Consider the following 7,500-nt stretch of genomic DNA (forward strand, 5'->3'; position numbering starts at 1 on the left):
GGAGGGGAACGAAACAGACAGACGGAGAGGGAGAGAGGGGGTGGTCGGAGAGAGAGAGAGTGAGGGAGGGAGAGAGAGCGAGAGATGGATGGATGGATGGAGGGAGGGAGGGAGAGAGAGAGGTGTGTGTTTCACAGAAGCCGAGGAACAGATTTAGAGCCTGTGGTGTGAGTCATGGAATGGTAGTCCAGAGAGAATGTGAGAGAGGGAGAAAGAGGGGTGCTGAGTAGGGTTGCACATTTCAAGGAATTTCATTGATCGATAACTGTTAACCTTAACAAACGATAGTCGATTATTTGATAAGAAAGTCCCGCGCCGGATTGCGCTTTGCTCGCTTCATTTTTTTGTCTTCTTCCGTGTCGTTGAAATTTCCCGGCATCCCAATTAGCTTTCACTACTTGGCGTGGGGTCCTCATGTGCAGTCAGACCTTAAATCATGATTACATTTCACACAACTCCCGTTGATAACGTTCGTTCCAAAAAAAAGTTCTGTTCCATTAACAAGCAATTCATCGAGTAACCAAATCTTACTCGAGTAAATTCTTGTCGGCAATTAATCGATGGTCTCTTAACTATTAACATCCCTAGTGCTGATTGATTGAAATTGACACAGGGAAAAAGAGAGGGATCAATGGTGGAAAGATAGAGGGACATGTGTACAGTATATGAATAAAATGGTGGGAAATAGAAAATGAGAGAAAAATTGGAGAGAGAGAGAGAGAGAGAGAGAGATGTTGGTGTGTCTCTGTAAATGACCTTGGCTTTACTGTAGCTGGCTGAACTGATTGGAGATCAGAGATAATAGCGGCGAGGGCATGAGCTCTCTCTCTTTCTCACAGCTTACTGTCTTACTGAACACACACACACTCACACACACACTCACACACACACACACACACACACACACACACACACACACACACCATCTCTCCCCATGCTCTAATACCACTTTAATAAACCAGAAGTTTTCAATAAAAATGCTAATTATCTCATACCGCAGCTCTGTTAGGTTTGTCCTGAGTGTGGATGCGTGTGTGTGTGTGTGTGTGTGCGCGTGTGCGTGTGTGTGTGTGTGTGTGTGTTCGCGCATGCGGGAGTGTGTGCATACTAGGGGTGTGAAGCCAGCTTGAACTGATTAGTTCACCTCAGAAATATTGAGAGGTGATTTTTAATGACCGTAGAATTAGATTCAGCACAAAAAAACACCTTGTTTTTGGAGCACAGAGAGTCTCTCTAACCCCTAACCACTCACATCTCTCCTCATCTCGAACACAACCGTTCACAGCCTCGCACAGATTTAAAAAAAATAAAAAAAATAAAATAAGGGTGCGGAAATGTTTCTACGCAGCCGAGAATGACGGAATCACATTCGGAATCCAAGTCTTGAGGGAACGACCTTTAAGAGACGCGGAGGTCGCCGCCGGACGTCGGCCGCGGAAAACGAGGCCGGGACAAGGAAGGAGATCGGGAGGAAGCCGTGAACCCGTTAGCGCTTCAGCTTCAAGGACAGCTCTCCGAGACCACGTTCCCCTGGAAACCGCTTAACCTGCCGAAACCCCCGCCGGCATGAAGACAAGAATTTGAGCGAACGTGAACCCACCAAGCCTCTCTCCCCTCAAACCCGGGATGTTTTGAACTCTGCCACGGTTGTTATATTCCAAGCCGCCTTGACTTCCCTCCCGATCGCCGACACGCATATTCAACGGCCGCCACGAGGGCGGAACAATCCGGCCAGCCGACGGCGTTGAAGGCGCCGCTAATCGTCGGCGGGCGCCACAAATCCGATGACGTTCTGTTTGACATTTCCGTGCGCCATTTGGGATGTTTGCCGTTTGCAAACTCTTTCATTTGCAGTCCATTACTCGCTCCACGGCCTTGAAGACCCCCCCCCACCCCCCCCGGGGGACTCCCCCGGTACCTCGGTACACCTCCACAGTCGGGTCCTTAAGTGCTTCTGTGAAGATAAAGGCCGGTTGTTAAGGTGTCTGTTTCCTCCTCCCGCTACACGGGTGATTGTCGAGAGCGCGCGGCACTTGTGTTCAGTCTGCCGCTCGGTCAACATGTTGGCGCTCATTCCGCATCCCGCCCACACACACACACACACACACACACACACACACACCCCGCTCGCCTCCTCTCAAGGAGTTTATGGCATATGTGCATGTGTCTTTATGTTCTTACAGATAAAGGCGCTATTCACAAATCAACAACTGCCAGGCGCGTTTTACAAGAAGGCTCTGTTTAGATACCCCCCCCACACACACACACACACCTATAACCTGCCCCCCCCCCCCTCCACCCCCGAGCTTGCGTCTTCACACTGTGAAGCGTTTTATGTCTTAACACTCTGCGACGCGCCCCTTTCTGCTCAACACCTTCCCCTCCCTAAGATGCGACGCACTTATAGAGATAGATCTGCTGCGACCACCCGTCCTCATGAATATTTCATAGGGGCGAACGTTTAATGGCTGCCTGTGTGTTTGTGTGTGTGTGTGCGCGCCTGTGTGTGTGTGCGCCTGTGTGTGCGTCGTCGGCGTGTCGGTACCACTTTAATACGCCGAAGAATTCATGCGTTCGCGCGACAGGATGTAGTGAACATGCGGACACTACTGTATATATAAACATGAGATCGTTGTGGGCCACAGCGCGCTGCCATGTTCCCAGACCTAGCCCTCCCTCCCTCCTCTCCTCCTCTCTCCTCCGTCTCCCTCCTCCCACCTCCCTCCCCCGGCTCCGCCCGTTCTCTCCCCTCTCCTCCCTGCTCTCCTCCTCCTCCCCTCTTCTGCTGTCGTCTGCCCACCCTAGCCCCCCCTCCCCAGGGAAGCGGTCCCATTCCCGGGTCTCCCAGTGAGGGTCTAACAGCCCTGATAGATTGAAGAACGGAAGGCCGCAGCAGGATTAGGTTGCTGCTATGTTCACATTCCCCTAGTCCCCGTGGGTGCAAGGTGAAATGGAATTCATATGTTCTAAGAGGATCGAGAACGTGTGCGTGCGTGCGTGCGTGCGCGTGTGTGTGAGTGTGTGTGTGTGTGTGTGTGATATCGCTCCAACGGTGAACTACACCGGGTATTACACCGAGAGACTACAACAGAGAGAGGGGGGGACTGGATGGGCTTTGGCCATTGAAGGTTTTTTTTTGGTTTGTTTTGTGATGTTATGTACACAAATAGACACCCCTATACACACAGTAGCATGCACACACGCATACACGCATACATTAAGACTTTTAATGACTGTTATCCCACACAAACCCGCAGCAGTAAACACCACATACGTTCACAGGGATTATTCATGTTCCCTGCCTCTATTTGCATACCGTATATTAAACTGCACATTACCTCCGTTCAATTTGCATTGTTTCCGTCAGCGGTAATGTAGCAGGACACTTTGAGCGAGAGTGTGTCTGTGTGCGCGTCTGTTACAGTATGCGTGGTGTGTGCGCGTACGTGCGCGTAAAAACGTGTGTGTGAAAAACGCATTAGTCGTCAGACAGCCGAAGTTGTTGCTCCTGCTGTGATTATGTAATAATATGATTACCGGCCCCTCGTGAAGAACGCTCAGGTTCTCCCACCAAGTTGGGCTGAAACAGGAGACGGATTACACACATCCAGGGCTGTATTATCACCATGTTCATCTTATTGCATCATTAATCTATTTATGTCTCCTCTCTCTGGTTTTCTCTTTTCTCTCTCTCTCTCTCTCTCTCTCTCTCTCTCTCTCTCTCTCTCTCTTCTGATCTCTCTTTTGATCTTTCCTGTGATGGCTGGGATAGAAGTGGAACAGAAAGGTAAGTCAGTGCTTGTCACACAACACACGCACACACACACACACGCACACACACACGCACACACACACACACACACACGCACACACACACACACAAACAGTCTTTCTCTCTCTCTCTCTCTCTCTATCAGCCACTCACACACGCACTCCCTCCTGTGAAAAGAACATCTTTGTTCGCCCTGTCACACAGCGGGCTTTTAGATTCTCTGTGGTTTGTCGTTGATCGTTGCTTCCGGCTGCCGCGGCGACGCCGCTTTGTACCGGGTGACAGAGCGACAGCGCCTCCGCGCTCGCCGGCACTATTTTAAGATATTTTGATCTCGGAGTTAGCAGCCTTAGAAATACTTCTCGGTTTAATTGGCACGCCGCGCGCAGCGTCTGCCGTTCCCCCTCGGAACGGCAGACAAAGACGCCGTTAAATTAGGCGGGGGGGCGAGAGTCGACGTCTCAAACGCCGCGCGCCGACGTACCTGGCGGCGAGCGAGGGCCTCCACATCTTGAGAAACCATCGGGCGGGTCGTAAATCAATCACCGCTTCCCCCCGTCCTTCAGAGCCGAGGGCTGGGAATCGTATTGCGGGGTGGGAGGGGGGGGGGGGCGGGGGGAGGAAGGGTTCCAGGGAGGCGGGGGGGTGGGGGGGAACAAAAACCGCACATCTGGACGGAGGGAGTGGCGGGGAGGGACGCGCATTCCAGCCACATGACACCGGGTCCCAGAGACGCCCGGGGGCTGGGGGCCGGCAGGTCGCTCCGGCGTCCCGGGAACTTTTACGGGTCCCTGCGTCGACCCCGTAAAAAAAATCCAAAGACGTGGCGTTCCGGTTCTGGGAATACCGAGGCCTGGCACGCAGGGGAGTGAGTCACTGGAGCAGCCGTGACAATGGGGAGAGAAAGCTGGACAGTCAGTCACACACTCTGGAAAGAATAGAAAGAGAAAAGAAAGAAAGAAACTAATGAGTAGGGAGAGAGGGAGGGAGGGGGAGAGAGGGGAGGAGGAAGGGAGGGAGAGAGAGAGGGATGGAGGGAGGGAGAGAGATAAAGGGGAGCAGGGAGGGAGAGAGAGGGATGGAGGGAGGGAGAGAGAGATGGAGGGAGGGAGGGAGGGAGAGGGGAGGGGAGGAGGGAGGGAGGGAGAGAGGGGGAGGGAGGGAGAGAGACGGGAGGAGGAAGAGAAGGAGAGAGAGAGGGATGGAGGGAGGGAGAAAGAGATGGAGGGAGGGAGGGAGAGGGGAGGGGAGGAGGGAGGGAGGGAGAGAGAGGGATGGGGGGAGGGAGGGAGAGAGACGGGAGGAGGGAGGGAGGGAGAGAGGGATGGAGGGAGGGAGAGAGGGATGGAGGGAGGGAGAGAGAGGGATGGAGGGAGGGAGAGAGAGGGATGGAGGGAGGGAGAGCAGGATGGGAATACAGGAGGAAAGGACGCGAGGACAGAATGTTCCGTTTCCTCTGCTCTTCCTGTCTTTGTCTGAGAGAGGATTATTGATCAGCTGAGCGACAGACGTTACGACCGACTTGACCCGAGGTCAGAGGTCAGCCGGCCGCGGCAGGGCGGGTTAGTCACCGCGCCGGGACACGCTCCCGGACGGCCGCTCCAAACCATCTCTTTAAAACTTTTAACAATTCTCGAAAACTATGAGTCATCGTTTTTTATGGATCCTCACGGGCCTCGGATGAAATCCTCCCTGTTAAAACGGTCACCTCTAGACACGACGCTCGCAGACATGACGTAGACGCAACGCCAGACATCGACCGTCCGCACGGTAGGGGAGTTCTGTTAACGTTGTCACTGTCTCTCCTCTGCCCCCCCCCGCTCCCCCGGCCCAGTGTTCCTGTGTCCAGGTGTCCTCCGAGGGGTCTACCAGAGCGAGCACCTCTTCGAGTCGGACCACCAGTCCGGCGCCTGGTGCAAGGACCCCTTACAGGCGTCCGATAAGATCTACTACATGCCCTGGACGCCGTACCGGACCGACACGCTGACGGAGTACTCCTCCAAGGAGGACTTCGTGGCCGGCCGTCCCACCACCACCTACAAGCTGCCGCACCGCGTCGACGGCACGGGCTTCGTGGTCTACGACGGCGCCCTGTTCTTCAACAAGGAGCGCACGCGCAACATCGTCAAGTTCGACCTGCGCACGCGCATCAAGAGCGGCGAGGCCATCATCGCCAACGCCAACTACCACGACACGTCGCCGTACCGCTGGGGCGGCAAGTCGGACATCGACCTGGCGGTGGACGAGAACGGCCTGTGGGTGGTCTACGCCACCGAGCAGAACAACGGGCGCATCGTGGTCAGCCAGCTCAACCCGTACACGCTGCGGGTGGAGGGCTCGTGGGACACCAGCTACGACAAGCGCACGGCGTCCAACGCCTTCATGATCTGCGGCGTGCTGTACGTGGTGAAGACGGTGTACGAGGACGACGACAACGAGGGCACGGGCAACAAGATCGACTACATGTACAGCACCGACAAGGGCAAGGAGACCACTCTCAGCGTGCCCTTCCCCAACTCCTACCAGTACATCGCCGCCGTGGACTACAACCCGCGAGACAACCTGCTCTACGTGTGGAATAACTACCACGTGGTCAAGTACTCGCTGGACTTCGGCAACAACGACAACAGGCTAGGTGAGGGGGCGTCGCCCGTCGCACGCACACGCGCACATATGTTGAAGACTAGTAGGTGTCCTGTCCCGGCTCTCTGGTTTCGTAGGTGTGTGGAGGAAAAAAAAAGGGGGAACGCACACACACACACACACACACACACACACACACACACACACACACTGATTGCATACGCTGCTGACAGCCTTGCTCGGCTTACCCTATGAAATCGCATTACTCTTAAACGGGCCCAGGAGTGTGTAAAGGGTGAGAGGAGGGTGGCTGAGTGATTCCTCCCAGAGACAGGTGCTCTTAGCTGGGGTGCGGAGGGAGCCTTACCCCCCCCTCCCCCCCCTTCTCCGGATGTTAAGGCTCCGGCCCCCTGAGCCTAGGGTGATTTGGCCAGCGTTGGGTAATTGCATCTCTGCACCTCTCTTCCCGTGGCTCTCGCCAGACGGCTTGGCTGCAGGTCTTATTAAATGATGGGCGAATTAGAAGCGCTCTTACAAGCATTTACGAGACGCGCTTACAAGGAGTTATGGGAGCGAACGAGGGAGTGGTAGAAACTTTGTTGTTACCGATTGCTCGTGTGTGTGTGTGTATGTGTGTGTGTGTGTGTGTGTGTGTATGTGTGTGTGTGTGTATGTGTGTGTGTGTGTGTGTGTGTGTGTGTGTGTGGTGTGTGTGAGAGAGAGACAGGATGCGAGTGTATCTAACGCTGGCGTGCGGGCGTGTAGTCGTGCGTTGCAGGCGCACGTGTGCCAGATCGCTCTTATAATGGAGTTCTGGACGTCTCGGGAGACTTTAAAGAGGAGATCAATGGGGATTGAATGTAGAGAACGACCTCCAAACAGCAACGCTGGCCAGACTGCTGACCAGGGAAAGATAAATAAATACAATCAATGCCACTCCTCTCCTCTCTCTCTCTCTTTCTCTCTCTCCTCTCTCTTTGTCTCTCTCTCTCTCTCTCTCTCGCAACGGCGATGATTTTATCCTTTTCAGGGAAAGACAAGAGGGGTCGATCGGCCCGCGCCTTTTTCTTCCTTGTTTGTTGTTGTTTTTTCCGCGTCTCCAGCGACGACCCCGTAGAGATTTTCTCGCCGGCGCGACCGGGAAC

At 54.3% G+C, this 7,500-nt stretch overlaps 1 pseudogene across 1 annotated transcript in view; it reads left to right on the top strand.

Annotated features, from left to right (window-relative positions):
• The window catches only part of LOC311322560 (adhesion G protein-coupled receptor L3-like), a 70,836-nt pseudogene that overhangs the window by 18,086 nt on the left and 45,250 nt on the right, over window positions 1–7,500 (top strand). The window contains exons 3-5 of the transcript in view: window positions 3,773–3,787; window positions 5,607–6,402; window positions 7,459–7,500. The exon at window positions 7,459–7,500 is cut by the window's right edge and continues 103 nt beyond it. The product of the transcript in view is annotated as an adhesion G protein-coupled receptor L3-like (transcript). The remainder of the gene's footprint in view (window positions 1–3,772; window positions 3,788–5,606; window positions 6,403–7,458) is intronic.

This window comes from Borostomias antarcticus (genome assembly GCF_949987555.1).
Source record: "Borostomias antarcticus genome assembly, chromosome: 20".
Taxonomy (NCBI): domain Eukaryota; kingdom Metazoa; phylum Chordata; class Actinopteri; order Stomiiformes; family Stomiidae; genus Borostomias; species Borostomias antarcticus.